Below are 19,696 nucleotides of genomic sequence, written 5' to 3'. Positions count from 1 at the left end.
TTATATATTTGGAACCTGGTTGATTTAAATTAGCCTCTAGTTATCAATGTCCAAAGAGATACAATAACAGATGGTATAACCATAGTAAATGGCTCCATAAGTTTAAAAAGAAGTACCTCTTCCATAATAAACATTAATAGATGGAACCCCTGCATGTTGCACAAATGGAGCAAAATCAGAATCAACTGCACTGAGCCTTTGAATCTGCAATCCACGGAGGAAGGAGCAACGTTTGAAGGCTTACGAGAGAGTGAGCACGACGGAGGCTTTGAGACGGAGGGAGCGTCGATAGAGGGAGCGGCGAAGCAGGGGTTGGAAGCGCGACGAAGTTCTGGGATTAGGGTTGGAGGCGCGACGAAGCTCTAGGGTTAGGGTTGGATGCGGCGGTGGAGGGAGCCCGTGCGACGTAAGGTACGACGGAGAGAGATATGTGACGCCAGCGGCAGCGGCGACATCGGCAGAAGAAGCTGGTGCGATGGAGAGAAGAAGCAACTCGGAAGAACAAGCTCATTTGATATGGGTGGAGTGTAAATGGATCGAGTGAATAGAGATAAGATTAGGATTATCTCAATATTTACCGACGGCAAATTTAAATTACAGACAGATTTTCCATCTGTAATAATTTAATAAAACACACTATTTTCGTCTATTTAATTACAAATGGATTTTCCGTCTGTAACCATTTCTCACGGAAAAAAATTAATTTTTCCGACGAAATTATCGACGGATTTTTTTCCGTCTGTAATTTATGCTAATCCATTTTTTTGGTTTTCCGACAAAAAATCCCTCTGAAATTCCCTCTGTATTTCCATGGGATAAAATCTGTCGAAAATATCCGTCTGTAATAACTAGTTTTCTAGTAGTGTAACGTTGTTCTTCATCTAACCAATCAACAAATATTTAATGTACCAATGCAAACAAAGGTAATGGGGCCGAGGTAAAGGTAAGGATGTATATATAAGGCTAAGTGAGCTAACAAAGTGAATCCTTGATTAGTCTAAGATCTCACTTAACATACATACTTTATATAATTTCAAAGTTCGTTACCTAGCTACCCAAATTTTCTCACTTTTGTATTACATGCTCATGCAACAAATTTATTTCTGAATTTTGTCCCATGTGCATTGGTTCTTTTTATTTTGCATTTGGGGTAATATTTTTTTTGTATCCCCTTATTTAATTACTTAATAATTTTTTTTTCAATGCACATGGTAATTTAATTATTTTGATTTCACATGAGCATGCTTCCCAAATTTTGAAATAACTTATTCAATTTAATTCCCTTTTTTTTCTATCATCCTATGTTCCCATAAAATTTTCCATACTTAAATTATACACAATATCTATCTTAAGCTAACCAAGGATTCAACTTGGGATTTTTAATTTGTTTTTCTGCTTAAGGCTAGTAATGTGGTTATAAAATAGAAGAAGGGGTAAAAAGGCTCAAAGTGGCTAACAAAGGTGACATAAAAGGGTAGGCTTATTTGGGATAAGTGAGTGAAAATAAGTAATGGCCTCAATCATATGCAAGCGTGTAAATACACTAAATAATGGACATATAGAATGGAACAAAGTAAAGTTTGCAATTATAGAGAAGAAAACACACAAGAATAGAATATTATGGTTAAATAATGTAACCATATAAATAAGCTCAAAATCTCACGGGTTGTATGTTCTTTGGCTCAAAGACCATGTTCCAAATACAACTTCAAACAAGTTTAACACAAAAAATTTTGTTTTTAAATTAGTGAAATGTTTCAAAAATAGAGTCTTTAGAAGAAACTTATTATTTTTCAACCAAGTAGAATATGCATAAAATCAAACAATTATGCAATCAAACATGCAAATGCAACAATGAATTAACAAAGAAAATAAAACATTGGTGTTGGAAAGGAAATAACTAACCCATGGAGATCGGTATCGACCTTGCCACACTTAAAGATTGCACCGTCCTCGGTGCATGCTAAGATGTGTAGGTGGATGGGGGTTGTGGTTCCTCAACTAGTGCTCTTTTTTGTTCCTTTCCTTGCTGATGGTTTGGAAGTAGCTTTCTCATTTCCTTTCTTGGTGGCCATCCTAAAAAGGAAAAAAAAATGTAACTTTTTAAATTGAAGGGTTAGAGCAAGGGAGGAGACGATATAGGTGATAATCAATGCACAATAAAGAAGGATGTCATTAAGACATGGTCTAGACTACATGTGAAAAGTCCATCAATAGAAATATAGCAAGCGCATGTAATGACAATTAAATGCAAGATGTTTATTGGTATGCTGGCAAAGGCATGAGTAGCATAGATCAAGCACTAAATGTCCAGGTTAGATTATCATTTCTTTCAAACTAACAATCTGTTTGTATTGACAATTATATTTTAATTAATAAAATATAAAAGGGGTTTTGTGAAAAACAGGCAGTAGAGTAGTAGAATAATTTAAAATAATGCACATTGCCATACGAGATTTTTCACAAACACATAGCATGCATGGTAAATAAGTTATTGAAAGTGTTAAACTGAACATGCAAGCAACTCTATAAAAAGTAATATATAACTGTCAAAATAATTCCTTAATAATTCACAAGCAAAATATGGAAAATAATGACCCAAATAAATTTCTAACACCAATGAAAAGAAAAAGAAAGAAAAAAAGAAAGGAAGGAAGAAAGAAATAAGAAAGGAAAGAAAAGATTTAGATTTGGGGAAGAAAAGATAAGATATTTGGCTGTTTTGGATAAGCTGTGCGGCACAAGCGACGCAAGCGCGTGGGGCACACGGTCGCGTGGATAGCGCTTCGATGAAGTGACGCGAACGCGTGGGTCACGCGTTCGCGTGAAGTGATTCGTGCCTTCAGCGCGAGTGCAGCCTCGCGGTCGCGCAACTCTCTGGTGAAAAACTTATTTTACCAAAACTTTGGGTGACGCGATCACGTGGTGGATGCGATCGCGTGGTTGGCCTTGTTTCAAAGAATGGCGCGGATGCATGGGGCACGCGTTCGCGTGGTAGGGCTTGTGCTACTAGCACGAGTCCAGCCCAATTCCAGCTCAACTTTTGGCCATACACCCTTTTTACGTCGATTTTGAGGCACGCGTTCGCATGGGTGATGTGGACGCGTCAGTGACGCGGTCGCGTGGATCAATTTGTGCCAGAGGCATGCCTCCAGCCACGCTGTCACATGACTTTCTGTTCAATTTTCTTTTCTTCCGAATGCACTTGTGACGCGGACGCATCAGCGACGCTTATGCGTCGCGTGTGTGATTTTTTTTTAGAATGTAGTATGCAGAATGCAATGCTTAATATGAATGCTATGCATGATTCCATGTTCAATCAAAAATCCAAAAACAAATAAAATAGACTAGAATTAAAACTGAAATAAAAAGGGACGATCATACCATGGTGGGTTGTCTCCCACCTAGCACTTTTAGTTAAAGTCCTTAAGTTGGACATTTGGTGAGCCCTTGTTATGGTGGCTTGTGCTTGTATTCATCCAAAAATCTCCACCAATATTTAGAATTCCAGTAGCCTCCGAAATCCCAAACTAGGCACAGAAAGCCTTCAAGTAAGTTAAAGCAAGTGACAAGGCCCCAAGAGTGTTGATTGCCAGAATGAATTCTGGGGTCCCAAACCATGCTTTTGCACCCGTCTTCTTGTTGAGCAATATTGTTTCATCCGGGTGGCAAGCAGTCTGAATTCTCACTGAAGCAGCCAAACAACTTTCTAGACCCATTCAGTTGAGCTCTACACCAACCTTTGCGTTTAAACTCAAAGCTTCCAACCATAATGAACCTTGCAGGACAATTCTTACCACTGACCATCTTCCTCTTACTCTTAATGCCACAAAGAACTCTAAGTTGACCATCCATCTCCAGTAGCCCATTTTCAAGTGGAATTAGAAAGATAAGGGATATGAATTTCACCTACTTGAATGTTGTGAAGGATGATGGCAACTTAGGGGGAGGGGTTTCTAATGAACTTGCAAGCTCCACTCCTTTGTGTTCTTCTTTGACAACTACCACCTCTTTGCAAGCTTCTTCAATATCAACCTCTTCCTCTTGGTAGCTTTCTTCCAATTCAATTTTTTCTTCATTGTTCACCAAAGGCATGGGAGGTTGTACTTTTTTTTTTCTATAATCTCCATGTCAAGTCCAATGGAAGAGGATTCAAATGTAGATAAGAATGCATTAATGATTGAATCCATCTCTTGATCATCCCCTTCAAAGTCTTCAACCATGATATGCTTTGGAGGTTGTACACCCTCCTCAACATCAATTGCAAACATCTTAGAAGGAGGCTCTACGACTTGAGTTTCCCATGGAGGTTCTACATCTCCTAAGTCTTCAACCACTTCTTCCTCTTCAATGGCAGGCGTAGCTTCTTCCAATTGTTCCAATACAAAGTTGTGTTGCTCACTGTCCACTGGAGTTTCCAACTTCTCCTTCACGTCATGTTCTTCAGTAGATTCTCCACATGAAGCCATGGAGGTTCCTTGAATGTCCGAACGTCGAGAAGGTAATCGAATTATCGCTTGATCCAGTTGGCAAAGGGTTGCATGAAGTTTTTCCACTGTTTCCTTGAGACGATCCCTTGATTCTTGTTGCACTCGGCTATCATAAGTAGGATCATAGTGCTCTTGGATTGATGGATATGGAGATGGTGAATATTGAGGTGGTGTTTCTTGGGAGTAATTGGGTTGGAATTGGGTGGTTTTATATATGGTTCATATGGCTCATAAGGTGGTTGGTATAGTGGTTGAGGGTTAAGATTATATGAGGTTGTTTGGTAGTAAGGGGCTTGTGAGTATAGTGGTCCAAAGTCATGTTGAGGAGGGGATTCATAGGCATATGGTGGTGGTTGTTGATAATCAAAAGAGTGCTCACCATAGCCATTGCCTTTATATGCATCACAGAATGGTTGTTGATAGTCCATTGGAGATGGTTGTTGCCATGAGGGTTGATCAAATCCTTGTGGCTCCTTCCATCATTGATTCTTCCAACCTTGATGCCCATTCTCATTATAGTTTTCATTCCTAACAACAACATTGGAATCAAACTTAAAGCCAGAGGGATGAGAGTTCATAGTAGTAGGAGAAAATAAAAACAAAAACTAATAAAAAGAAAATATTTTGAAAAAGATATGATTTTTAGAAAAAAAGATAAAATAAAATTTTGAAAAAGATAAGATAAGCTTTTGAAAAAGATATGATTTTTGAAAAAAGATAAGATAAGATTTTGAAAAAAGATATGATAAGATTTTGAAAAAGATATGATTTTTGAAAAAAAAAGATTTGATTTTTGAAAAATAAGATAAGATAAGATGAAAATTTAAAATTTGAATTTTTTTGAAAAATATTTACAATAGCCAAGAATAAGGCACACATTTGCAATTCCTCGGCAACGACGCCATTTTGAAGAATCGGATTTCCTCTCGTGTGGTCTAGAACTTTCACAAACAAATTCCCGTTGTAAGTATAGCTCCTAGACCGAGAAGAATTCCTTTTTTACAAAATTTTTTGGTTGTCACAAGTAACAAACCCCTTTAAAATTGATAACCGAAGTATTTAAACCTCGGGTCGTCTTCTCAAGGAATTGCAGGGAGGTGTTCTTATTATTGGTTATGCAAATGTATATTTTTGGGTTTTGAAAAGGTTTGAACAAGTAATTTAAATAGCAAGAAAAATAAATTAATAATTAATAAAATTCTTGGCAAGATATGAGAATTAGAATTCATATCCTAGTTGTCTTTATCAGATGTGATGAGAATTGTTTATTGCTCCCTGATGAGCGGATAATTTGTACGCTTTTTGGCATTATTTTTAGTATGTTTTTAGTATGATCTAGTTAGTTTTTAGTATATTTTTATTAGTTTTTAGTTAAAATTCACTTTTCTAGACTTTACTATGAGTTTGTGTGTTTTTCTGTGATTTCAGGTATTTTCTGGCAGAAATTGAGGGACTTGAGCAAAAATCTGATTCAGAGACCAAAAAGGACTGCAGATGCTGTTGGATTCTGACCTCCCTGCACTCGAAGTGGATTTTCTGAAGCTACAGAAGCCCAATTGGCACGCTCTTAACGGCGTTGGAAAGTAGACATCCTGGGCTTTCCAGCAATATATGATAGTCCATACTTTGCCCAAGATTTGATGGCCCAAACCGGCGTTCAAAGTCACCCTCAGAAATCCCAGCGTTAAACGCCGGAACTGGCACCAAAATGGGAGTTAAACGCCCAAACTGGCATAAAAGCTGGCGTTTAACTCCAAGAAGAGTCTCTACACGAAAATGCTTCAATGCTCAGCCCAAGCACACACCAAGTGGGCCCGGAAGTGGATTTTTATGTCATTTACTCATCTCTATACACCCTAGGCTACTAGTTTTCTATAAGTAGGACATTATACTATTGTATTTTCATCTTGGTTCTTCTGGTTCCCTATTTGGGACCGAAGCCAATGATCACTCTTGTTCTTATGTATTTTCAACGGTGGAGTTACTACACACCATAGATTAAGGTGTGGAGCTCTGCTTTACCTCGAGTATTAATGCAATTACTATTGTTCTTCTATTCAATTCCGCTTGTTCTTGTTCTAAGATATCACTTGTTCTTCAACTTGATGAATGTGATGATCCGTGACACTCATCATCATTCTCACCTATGAACGTGTGACTGACAACCACCTCCGTTCTACCATAGATTGGGTGAATATCTCTTGGATTCCTGATACACGATGCATGGTTGATCGCCTGACAAACGAGCGCTCGCCTGACAAACGAGCCAGCCATTCCGTGAGATCAGAGTCTTCGTGGTATAGGCTAGAACTGATGGCGGCATTCAAGAGAATCCGGAAGGTCTAACCTTATCTGTGGTATTCTGAGTAGGATTCAATGATTGAATGACTGTGACGTGCTTCAAACTCCTGAGGGCGGGGCGTTAGTGACAGACGCAAAAGAATCACTGGATTCTACTCCGGCCTGATCGAGAACCGACAGATGGATAGCCATGCCGTGACAGGGTGCGTTGAACATTTTCACTGAGAGGATGGGAGGTAGCCACTGACAACGGTGAAACCCTTGCTTGAGCTTGCCATGGAAAGGAGTAAGAAGGATTGGATGAAGACAGTAGGAAAGCAGAGAGACGGAAGGGAAGGCATCTTCATACGCTTATCTGAAATTCCTACCAATGAATTACATAAGTATCTCTATCTTTATCTTTATGTTTTATTCGTATATCACCCATATCCATTTGAGTTTGCCTGACTAAGATTTACAAGGTGACCATAGCTTGCTTCATACCAACAATCTCTGTGGGATCGACCCTTACTCGCGTAAGGTTTATTACTTGGACGACCCAGTACACTTGCTGGTTAGTTGTGCGAAGTTGTGTTTATGCCATGGTATTGAACACCAAGTTTTTGGTTTCATTACCGGGGATTATTTGATTTGTGAAAAGTATTGATCCCAATTTCGTGCACCAAGTTTTTGGCGCCGTTGCCGGGGATTGTTCGAGTATGGACAACTGACGGTTCATCTTGTTGCTTAGATTAGATATTTTTTTTTCAGAATTCTTGAAGATGAATTCTAGAGTTTCATGATGATTTGTTGAAGTCTGGCTGGCTATGAAGCCATGTCTAATTTCATTGGACCGAGGTTTCAACTTATCATCACAAGAGCTTGTTGATTTTTATCAATCTTGCTGTTGGAGCAGTGATCTGCTAAGGCTTGGCTGGCCATTGGCCATGTCTAGTGTTTTGGACCGAAGCTTTCCTTGAAAGCTTGGCTGGCTGTGAAGCCATGTCTTATTCCTGGACCGGAGTCTTAGACTAAACATTGCATGATTCCTGGAATTCTCATTAAGAATTTTGATACCTTTTTCCACTTAATTTTCGAAAATCCAAAAAATTTTACAAAATTATAAAAACAAAAAAATATTGCATGTTTGAGTCTAGTGTCTCATTTTAAGTTTGGTGTCAATTGCATGCATTCATGTGTCTTAGGGATCTTCAAGTTGTTCTTGATGATTTCATTGCTCTGACCTTTGAATTCTCTTGACTTGAGTGTTTATATGTCTCATATGCATTCTCATTAGTGTCAGTAGTATACAAACTGCTAAGTTTGGTGTCTTGCATGCATTGTTATTTGATTTTAGTTGCATTTTGATTATTCCTTATTATTAAAAATCCAAAAATATTTTTAATTTGTGTCTTCTCAAGTCAATAATACATAGAATTGAAGATTCAGAACATACAGCAGAGGAATTACACAGAAAAAGCTGGGCGTTCAAAACGCCCAGTGAAGAAGGATAGACTGGCGTTTAAATGCCAGCCAGGGTACCTGGTTGGGCGTTTAACGCCCAAAAGGGTATAGTTTTGGGCATTAAACGCCAGAATGTGCACCATTCTGGGCGTTTAACGCCAGGATGGCACAAGAGGGAAGATTTTGTTTTTAATGCAGATTTTTTTTTTCAGTTTTCAAACTTTTTCAAAATCAAATCTTTTTCAAATCATATCTTTTCAATCATATGTTTTCAAAATCAATTTCTTTCTATTTTCAAAGATACTTGCTATCAATTAATGATTTGATTCAACATTTCAAGTATGTTGCCTTTTCTGTTGAGAAAGGTTTAATGTTTGAATCATATCTTTTCTTGTTAGCCAAGTTTTTAATTTTCAAAATCAAATCTTTTTAAAATGTTTTTCAAATCATATCTTCTCAATCACATCTTTTTAAAACTAATCATATCTTCTTAACCACATCTTTTTCAAAATAGTTTTCAATCAAATCTTTTTGATTTCTAATTTCAAAATCTTTTTCAAAAATCACTTGATTTCTTTTCCACTTTCATTTTCGAAAATCAATTAGTGTTTTTCAAAAATATTTTCAAAATCTTTTACTTAATTTTCGAAAATTACTTCCCTTCTTCTCACATCCTTCTGTTTATGGACTAACACTATTTCTTTGATAAGTGATATCCCTCTATGAAGCTTGGGAAAGATACAAACAATTAATCAGAAAGTGTCCCTCTGACATGCTTTCTGAATGGAGCATCATAGGTATTTTCTATGATGGTCTCTCTGAACTGTCCAAGATGTCTTTGGATAGCTCTGCTGGAGGATCTCTTCATCTGAAGAAGACGCCTACAGAAGCTCAAGAGCTGATCGAAATGGTTGCAAATAACCAATTCATGTACACTTCTGAAAGGAACCCCGTGAACAATGGGACTAGTCAGAAGAAAGGAGTTCTTGAGATTGACACTCTGAATGCCATATTGGCTCAGAACAAAATATTGACTCAACAAGTCAATATGATTTCTCAAAGTCTGTCTGGAATGCAAAATGCACCAAGCAGTACTAAGGAAGCTTCATCTGAGGAAGAAGCTTATGATCCTGAGAACCCTTCAATGGAAGAGGTGAATTACATGGGAGAACCCTATGGAAACACCTATAATCCTTCATGGAGAAATCATCCAAATTTCTCATGGAAGGATCAACAGAGACCTCAACAAGGTTTCAACAATAATAATGGTGGAAGAAACAGGGTTAGCAATAGCAAGCCTTTTCCATCATCTTCTCAGCAACAGACAGAGAGTTCTAAGCAGAATACCTCTGACTTAGCAACCATGGTCTCTGATCTAATCAAAACCACTCAAAGTTTCATGACTGAAACAAGGTCCTCCATTAGAAACTTGGAGGCACAAGTGGGTCAGCTGAGCAAGAAAATTACTGAACTCCCTCCTAGTACTTTCCCAAGCAATACAGAAAAAAATCCAAAAGGAGAGTGCAAGGCCATCAACATGGCCGAATTTGGAGGAAGGAGAGGCAGTGAACGCCACTGAGGAAGACCTCAATGGACGTCCACTGGCCTCCAGTGAGTTCCCCAATGAGGAACCATGGGAATCTGAGGCTCAAGATGAGACCATAGAGATTCCATTGAACTTACTTCTGCCATTCATGAGCTCTGATGAGTATTCTTCCTCTGAAGAGGATGAGTATGTCACTGAAGAGCAAGTTGCTAAATACCTTGGAGCAATCATGAAGCTAAATAACAAGTTGTTTGGAAATGAGACTTGGGAGGATGAACCCCCTTTGCTCACCAAAGAACTGGATGACTTGTCTAGGCAGAAATTGCCTCAAAAGAGACAGGATCCTGGGAAGTTTTCAATACCTTGTACCATAGGCACCATGACCTTCAAGAAGGCCTTGTGTGACTTAGGGTCAAGTGTAAACCTCATGCCGCTCTCTGTAATGGAGAAGTTAGAGATCTCTGAGGTGCAAGCTGCAAAAATCTCACTAGAGATGGCAGACAATTCAAGAAAACAAGCCTATGGACTTGTAGAGGATGTTCTGGTAAAAGTTGAAGACCATTACATCCCTGCTGATTTCATAGTCCTAGAGACTTGGAAGTGCCTGGATGAATCCATCATCCTTGGCAGACCCTTCCTAGCCACAGCAAGGGCTGTGATTGATGTTGATAGAGGAGAATTGATCATTCAAGTGAATGAAGAATCCTTTGTGTTTGAGGCTCAAGGATATCCCTCTGTCACCATGGAGAGGAAGCATGAAGAGCTTCTCTCAAAACAGAGCCAAACAGAGCCCCCACAGTCAAACTCTAAGTTTGGTGTTGAAACCCCACATTCAAACTCTAAGTTTGGTATTGGGAGGTTCCAACATTGCTCTGAGTATTTCTGAGGCTCCATGAGAGCCCACTGTCAAGCTACTGACATTAAAGAAGCGCTTGTTGGGAGGCAACCCAATGTTATATTTTGACTATTTTCCTTTGTTATTTTATGTTTTTTGTAGGTTGATGATCATGAGAAGTCACAAAATCAATGAAAAAAGCAAAAACAGAATGAAAAACAGGAAGAAAAATAGCACACCCTGGAGGAAGAACTTACTGGCGTTTAAACGCCAGTAAGGCTAGCTGTTGGGCGTTTAACGCCCAGTCTGGCACCATTCTGGGCGTTTAACGCCAGAAAGGGGCACCAGACTGGCGTTAAACGCCAGAAATGGACACCAGCCCGGCGTTTAACGCCAGAAATGGCTAAAAACGCATTTTTGCATGCCATTTGGTGCAAGGATGACTTTTTCTTGACACCTCAGGATCTGTGGACCCCACAGGATCCCTACCTACCCCACCACTCTCTCTCTTCTTCACCCATTCACCAATCACCTCAACAACTCTTCCCCAAAAACCCTTCACCTATCCAATCCCATCTTTCTCTTCACCACTCACATCCATCCTTCACAAAACCCACCTACCTCACCATTCAAATTCAAACCACTTTCCCTCCCAAACCCACCCTCAATTAACCGAACCCTACCCTTTCCCCACTCCTATATAAACCCTCCTTCACTCCTTCATTTTCACACAACCTAAACACCACTTCTCCCCCTTTGGCCGAACACAAAGCCATTCCCTTCTTCCTCATTTCTTCTTCTTCTACTCTCTTTTTTCTTCTTTTGCTCGAGGACGAGCAACCATTTTAAGTTTGGTGTGGTAAAAGCATTGCTTTTTGTTTTTCCATAACCATTTATGGCATCCAAGGCCGGAGAAACCTCTAGAAAGAGGAAAGGGAAGGCAAAAGCTTCCACCTCCGAGTCATGGGAGATGGAGAGATTCATCTAAAGGGTGCATTAAGACCACTTCTATGATGTTGTGGCCTTGAAGAAGGTGATCCCCGAGGTCCCTTTTTCACTCAAAAAGAGTGAATATCCGGAGATCCGACATGAGATCCGAAGAAGAGGTTGGGAAGTTCTTACCAACCCCATTCAACAAGTCAGAATCTTAATGGTTCAAGAGTTCTATGCCAATGCATGGATCACCAAGAACCATGATCAAAGTGTGAACCCGGATCCAAAGAATTATCTTACTATGGTTCGGGGGAAACACTTGGATTTTAGTCCGGAAAGTGTAAGGTTGGCATTCAATTTGCCCATGATGCAAGGAGATGAACATCCTTACACTAGAAGGGTCAACTTTGATCAAAGGTTGGACCAAGTCCTCACAATCATATGTGAAGAGGGCGCCCAATGGAAGAGAGATTCAAGAGGGAAGCCGGTTCAATTGAGAAGGCATGACCTCAAACCCGTGGCTAGAGGATGGTTGGAGTTTATCCAACGCTCAATCATTCCCACTAGCAACCGGTCCGAAGTTACCATAGATCGGGCTATCATGATTCATAGCATCATGATTGGAGAAGAAATAGAAGTTCATGAGGTTATATCTCAAGAACTTTATAAGGTGGCAGACAAGTCTTCTACCTTGGCAAGGTTAGCCTTCCCTCATCTCATTTGTCACCTCTGTTATTCGGTTGGAGTTGACATAGAGGGAGACATCCCTATTGATGAGGACAAGCTCATCACTAAGAAGAGGATGGAGCACACAAGAGACCCCACTCATCATGAGATCCCTGAGATGCCTCAAGGGATGCACTTTCCTCCACAAAACTATTGGGAGCAACTAAACACCTCCCTAGGAGAATTGAGTTCCAACATGGGACAACTAAGGGTGGAGCATCAAGAACACTCCATCATCCTCCATGAAATTAGAGAAGATCAAAGAATCATGAGAGAGGAGCAACAAAGACAAGGAAGAGACATTGAGGAGCTCAAGCACTCCATAGGATCTTCAAGAGGAAAAAAGAGCCGCCATCACTAAGGTGGACCCGTTCCTTAATTTCCTTGTTCTTTATTTTCCTGTTTTTCGAATTTTAGTGCTTATGTTTGTCTATGTTTGTGTCTTGTGATCATTAGTGTCTTAGTGTCTATGCCTTAAAGTTATGAATGTTCTATGAATCCATCACCTCTCTTAAATAAAAAATGTTTTTAATTGAAAAAGAGTAGAATTGCATGAATTCTGAATTTTATAACAGTTTAATTATTTTGATGTGGTGGCAATACTTTTGTTTTCTGAATGTATGCTTAAACAGTGCATATGTATCTTGAATTTGTGGTTCATGAATGTTGGCTCTTGAAAGAATGATGAAAAAGGAGACATGTTACTGAGGATCTGAAAAATCATAGAAATGATTCTTGAAGCAAGAAAAAGCAATGAAAAAAAAAAGAAAATTTCGAAAAAAAAAAATTTCGAAAAAAGAAGAAGAAAAAGAAAGAAAGAAAAGGAAAAGAAATAAGGTTGTGATCCAAGGCAAAAAGAGTGTGCTTAAGAACCCTGGACACCTCTAATTGCGGACTCTAGCAAAGCTGAGTCACAATCTGAAAAGGTTCACCCAATTATGTGTCTGTGGCATGTATGTATCCGGTGGTAATACTAGAAGACAGAGTGCTTTGGGCCACGACCAAGACTCAATAAGTAGCTGTGTTCAAGAATCATCATACTTAACTAGGAGAATCAATAACACTATCTGGATTCTGAGTTCCTAAAGAAGCCAATCATTCTGAATTTCAAAGGATAGAGTGAGATGCCAAAACTGTTCAGAGGCAAAAAGCTAAAAGCCCCGCTCATCTAATTAATACTGATCTTCATAGATGTTTTTGGAATTCATTGCATACTCTCTTCTTTTTATCTTATTTGATTTTCAGTTGCTTGGGGACAAGCAACAATTTAAGTTTGGTGTTGTGATGAGCGGATAATTTGTACGCTTTTTGGCATTGTTTTTAGTATGTTTTTAGTATGATCTAGTTAGTTTTTAGTATATTTTTATTAGTTTTTAGTTAAAATCCACTTTTCTGGACTTTACTATGAGTTTGTGTGTTTTTCTGTGATTTCAGGTATTTTCTGGCTGAAATTGAGGGACCTGAGCAAAAATCTGATTCAGAGACCAAAAATGACTGCAGATGCTGTTGGATTCTGACCTCCCTGCACTCAAAGTGGATTTTCTGGAGTTACAGAAGCCCAATTGGCGCGCTCTCAACGGCGTTGGAAAGTAGACATCCTGGGCTTTCCAGCAATATATGATAGTCCATACTTTGCCCAAGATTTGATGGCCCAAACCGGCGTTCAAAGTCACCCTCAGAAATCCCAGCGTTAAACGCCGGAACTGGCACCAAAATGGGAGTTAAACGCCCAAACTGGCATAAAAGCTGGCGTTTAACTCCAAGAAGAGTCTCTACACGAAAATGCTTCAATGCTCAGCCCAAGCACACACCAAGTGGGCCCGGAAGTGAATTTTTATGTCATTTACTCATCTCTGTACACCCTAGGCTACTAGTTTTCTATAAGTAGGACATTATACTATTGTATTTTCATCTTGGTTCTTCTGGTTCCCTATTTGGGACCGAAGCCAATGATCACTCTTGTTCTTATGTATTTTCAACGGTGGAGTTTCTACACACCATAGATTAAGGTGTGGAGCTCTGCTGTACCTCGAGTATTAATGCAATTACTATTGTTCTTCTATTCAATTCCGCTTGTTCTTGTTCTAAGATATCACTTGTTCTTCAACTTGATGAATGTGATGATCCGTGACACTCATCATCATTCTCACCTATGAACGTGTGACTGACAACCACCTCCGTTCTACCATAGATTGGGTGAATATCTCTTGGATTCCTGATACACGATGCATGGTTGATCGCCTGACAAACGAGCACTCGCCTGACAAACGAGCCAGCCATTCCGTGAGATCAGAGTCTTCGTGGTATAGGCTAGAACTGATGGCGGCATTCAAGAGAATCCGGAAGGTCTAACCTTGTCTGTGGTATTCTGAGTAGGATTCAATGATTGAATGACTGTGACGTGCTTCAAACTCCTGAGGGCGGGGCGTTAGTGACAGACGCAAAAGAATCACTGGATTCTACTCCGGCCTGATCGAGAACCGACAGATGGATAGCCGTGCCGTGACAGGGTGCGTTGAACATTTCCACTGAGAGGATGGGAGGTAGCCACTGACAACGGTGAAACCCTTGCTTGAGCTTGCCATGGAAAGGAGTAAGAAGGATTGGATGAAGACAGTAGGAAATCAGAGAGACGGAAGGGAAGGCATCTTCATACACTTATCTGAAATTCCTACCAATGAATTACATAAGTATCTCTATCTTTATCTTTATGTTTTATGCGTTTATCACCATACCCATTTGAGTTTGCCTGACTAAGATTTACAAGGTGACCATAGCTTGCTTCATACCAACAATCTCTGTGGGATCGACCCTTACTCGTGTAAGGTTTATTACTTGGACGACCCAGTACACTTGCTGGTTAGTTGTGCGAAGTTGTGTTTATGCCATGGTATTGAACACCAAGTTTTTGGTTTCATTACCGGGGATTATTTGATTTGTGAAAAGTATTGATCACAATTTCGTGCACCACTCCCACTTAGTTAACCTTTAATGAATAAGGAAATGTCAAATGGACTAATTAATTTGATCTTCAAGTCCTAGACTAGCTTGGAGATATCCAAATTAATCAGCAACTCCCAATTTCAACCACTGCTTTATTTTAACAACTCAAGCGTTACTAATTACTCAACCAAAGTCAAGAAGAGAAAATATAATTTAAAACATCAACTGAGAATAATTAATAAAAGAAGTAATAAGTCTGAAATACCTCAATGTGAATTAATAAAAATATCAAATGTAACATGGAAAAGTTCATAAAAAATAAAAGAGAAAATAAATAAAAAGAACATTGAACCTGTACTTGAAGAAGATGAAATCCTAATTCTAATAAAAATCATAATCCTACTCCTAAGAGAGAGGGGAGAACTCTCTACCTAAAACTACATCTAAATCTAAAATTATGAGTAATGAGATATGATAATGAATGAATGGATGGACTCCCCCCACTTTATAGCCTCTAATCTGTGTTTTCTGGGCCGAAAACTGGGTCAAAAATAGCCCATAATTTGCTGGTTATGAAATCTGCCACGCTGATTTTTGCAGATGCGATGTGTCCTTGTAGAGCGCGCGTTTATGTCACCTATATGTACGGTCACTATGTGAAATTATATATCAAATCGAATCCCCGAACGTTAGCTTTCCAACGCAACTAGAACCGCATCATTTGGACCTCCGTAGCTCAAGTTATGACCGTTTGAATGCGAAGAGGTCAGGCTGGACAGCTTAGCAACTTCTTCAATTTCTTGTATTCCTTCCGCTTTTGCATGCTTCCTTTCCATCCTCTAAGCCATTCCTGCCCTATAATCTCTGAAATCACTTAACGCACATATCATGGCATCGAATGGTAATAAGAAAGGATTAAACATAGGAAATTTAAGAGCACGAAACATGTTTTCAATCATAGCACAAAATCAAGAAGGAAAATGTAAAACCATGCAAATCATATGAATAAGTGGGTAAAGAGTTGATAAAAACCACTCAATTGAGCATAATATAAACCATAAAATAGTGGTTTATCAGTAAGCATGGCCTCCCCGATCCATAAGCCGCCTGCTTTTCGTGTGGACAACATCCGACAATGGCATTAGGCAAATCATGTGCTCGACTTCTTGAGGAAGGGAATCAAAAACAAGAGAAAGGGAAAGAAACATTTCGTTGATGGCTGTGTTTTTGTTTTGATAATGATTTATTTCCATGAAACCAAGTTACCTAGCTTTGATGCTCTCCACCACCGTTGGTGGCCCATTGGACAAAGAAGATGATGCTTGACTGGATTTCTCAGGAAGTAACGGACACAATGGTAAATTAAATAGAATTTTCCCCTAAAATTTCGTTTCAGATGCTTCTAAAATACTCTGCTAACTAAATAAGCTTGTGTTTTAGGTTATAATTAATTTATTTCTTCTAGCTGCATTTTAAGTTTATTGAATTGAGTTGCTTCATTTAGTAGATCGACTTATTCTGATTCCATTTTTGTGCATAACTAGGCTTAGAATGAAATGTGTTCTTATTTTCTTTCTATTCAGTGGAGTTTCTACTTTTGATTCACTTGATTGTTAGTGTATTCATTTGAATTCTTATGCGTGCAGAAATGTTTTTCTTGGTGATTAAATGTTTATGACATTTTATTTAGCACATGAATGTTGTTCGATTAAGTGGAATTTGTAATTTTGATTCACCTGATTGTTAGTGTGTTTAGTTGAGTCCTTGTGCATGAAGAAATATTTTTCTTGATGATTGAATGTTTATCACATATTATTCAGCATATGAATGGTGTTCGGTTCAGTATTTTTGCTCATTTTGATTCACCTCATTGTTAGTGTATTTGCTCATTTCAGATGCTTCTAAAATACTCTGCTAACTAAATAAGTTTGTGTTTTTAGGGACTTCTATAGAGAAAGAAAATAAAGGAGGAAAATACAAAAAGAAAGAAGGTGGAGAAGAAACCAACTTTTTTGAAGGGGAAAGGGAAAGCAAAAGGGAAGAAACAAGAAAAGAAAATTGTTGATTTGGATTCTTCTTCGGAAGAAGACACTTTTTTCCAAATCTGAATCTGACAAAACACTGCCAGCAAAGAGAACAGGGCTATAGAGGCTAGTTAAAAAACAAAACATTGTTGTGATGGATTCAGAAACAACAAAAGAAATTGAAAGTAGTCCCATGGATTTAGAAAGCAGAAGTGAATCTGAAAACCAGTAAGTTTGATGTTTCTATTGGTTTCATTTTACTTGAATTTGGTTAAAATTGTTCTTATTCGCTTGTTCTTATGTATTGCAGAGAAGAAGAAGAAATTGAAAAAACAGCGACAAAGAAAAGAAAATAACCACAGAAGGTGGTTAGAAAAGAAAGCAAAAAAGGAAGCTTGTGCCGACGGATTCAGAGAGCACAAGCCAATCTGAAAGCCAGTAAGTATTGGATGATGTTCATTTATGTGATTGTATGATGTCCATCTGGTTTAGTTTTGCTTTTCTTTGCTGAAAATTGTTTATGTATGCTTGTTAAGTAAATTACAAATGTGATATTGTTCAGTGGAGTTGGTCAAGTTGATTCATTTGATTATGAAGTGATCCGTTGAGTCCTTTTGCATGCAGAAATGTTTTTCTTGATGATTAAATGTGTATCATGTTTTATTCAGCACATGAGTTACGTTCAGTTCAGTGGACTTGGTCATTTTCGTTCACTTGATTGTTAGTGTCTTCACTTGTCCTTTTGCATGCAGAAATGTTTCTCTTGATGATTGAATGTGTATCACGTTTTATTCAACACATGAATTGCGTTCGGTTCAATGGAGTTGGTCATTTTCATTCACTTGATTATTAGTGTCGTCAGTTAGTCCTTTGGCATTAGAAATGTTTTTCTTGCTGATATTTGTCTTGGGCATAAATTTGATGTGTTTGTCTGTGTTGCAGAGAAAAAAAATCGAAAAACACCCATAGTGAAAATAAAACAACCAGAGAGTGTGGCCAAAAAAAAAAACAAATCAGAAAGCTTGTTCTGACAGATTCAGAGAGCAAAACTGAATCTGACAAGGAGTAAGTTTCTGGAATCATATTTTTTGTTATTGATGCTTTTGTTTTAGGTTCATTGATACTTATTTTATGAATTTTCAGGACTGAACAAGAAAAGGAAACTTTGCGGAAAGAAGAAGACAGGCGTTGCAGATGTTAAGAGAAAAGAGATCAAAGAGAAGAAATGATGGATCTCAGACAGCAAACATTGCTCCAGATAGGTTTGATTCAACAGAGGAGCGAAATGATTTCTCCGAGACGTAAGATTCAGTTTCTTATATCGAGTTCTTTTTGTTTGTTTGCTAACTTTTGCTAGAACCTCTTCTAATTCCTCTGGATTCACTGAGTAATATTTATTTATCTTACTTAGACTGCTGACTGTAAATCTGGGTAGCAAACCTCTCTTACAGACTTAGGCGAGCTCCACACCATCTGTAAATGCCCTGGATAATACCAGGTAAATTCATTCATTACGGGCTTTAATTTCGGTTCAGTTGGTTCTAGAAATGAATTTCATGTGTTTCTAGACCTCTGCTTTAATCTTAGTTGCTGATTTTAAGTTGGCATCTTATTTATTAGAAAAAATACCCCAAAAATTCTGGTAAAAGTTTTTAGAGGAAAGAAAATCCATCAAAAGCAGAGTTTTAAAACTCCACCAGTGGAAGTTAAAAATATTTATGTTGCTCTTTAGATTTAAGTAATAAATTTTATTTAATTAATCACACGGAAATCATGTTTAAATGTCAGTAGCACTACACCTAATTTTGACCTACAAATCATTGAGGTTCGAGAAGAAACTCATTCTCAACCTTTGAAAATGTGTTTTTTTCAAGGTGCAAATTTTGGTTTCTCAGAACCTATTCTAATTATTCAACACTAACTTCTTCTTATTTACATTCCTTAGAGATCCTATTGCGGTGTCTCTTCCGAGTTTTCTTAAGAAAGAGTTACTGAAAGATGACTATATCTATGTCCCTTCTGATAATGAGTAAGTTGCACATAAAATTATTTTTGTTAATTTTAATGGTATAGGATAATAATTTGGGGTCATTATTGAACTGTTTTTTGTTTAATGCAGCAACCCTCTGTAAACGTAATAGCAGCCCTGTAAAGAAGCACTGACACAACAATCGGAACAAGAAGCACCTGTTGATGTATAAGTTTTACTTCTTGTATAAATCTTGATAATTTCGTTTCACTACATGGTTTAATTGTGGTTTAGTTGAATCCAAAAATGAATTCAATGTGTTCTTATTTTTTGACCCTTTTCTGTTTCTCACAACTACCCTCCAGAACCCAAAAAGCAGGCCGCAGAGGAATCTTCTCCGAGGAAGACGGAGCCAGAACCTACATTGAATGTGTAAGTTTTAATTAACATCTATTTTTATAATCTTATGTCTTATATATTGCTTTT

General features: G+C 38.2%; 1 pseudogene; it reads right to left on the bottom strand.

Annotated features, from left to right (window-relative positions):
- LOC112795042 (probable glutamate carboxypeptidase AMP1) overlaps positions 1-17,945 on the bottom strand; it is a 31,534-nt pseudogene extending 13,589 nt beyond the window's left edge.
- Positions 17,946-19,696: the final 1,751 nt, after the last annotated feature.

The sequence above is a fragment of the Arachis hypogaea genome, chromosome 4 (genome assembly GCF_003086295.3).
Source record: "Arachis hypogaea cultivar Tifrunner chromosome 4, arahy.Tifrunner.gnm2.J5K5, whole genome shotgun sequence".
NCBI classification, from domain to species: Eukaryota; Viridiplantae; Streptophyta; class Magnoliopsida; order Fabales; family Fabaceae; genus Arachis; species Arachis hypogaea.
Note: the sequence above shows the minus strand (reverse complement) of the source record. Positions and strands in the feature narration are given on the sequence as shown.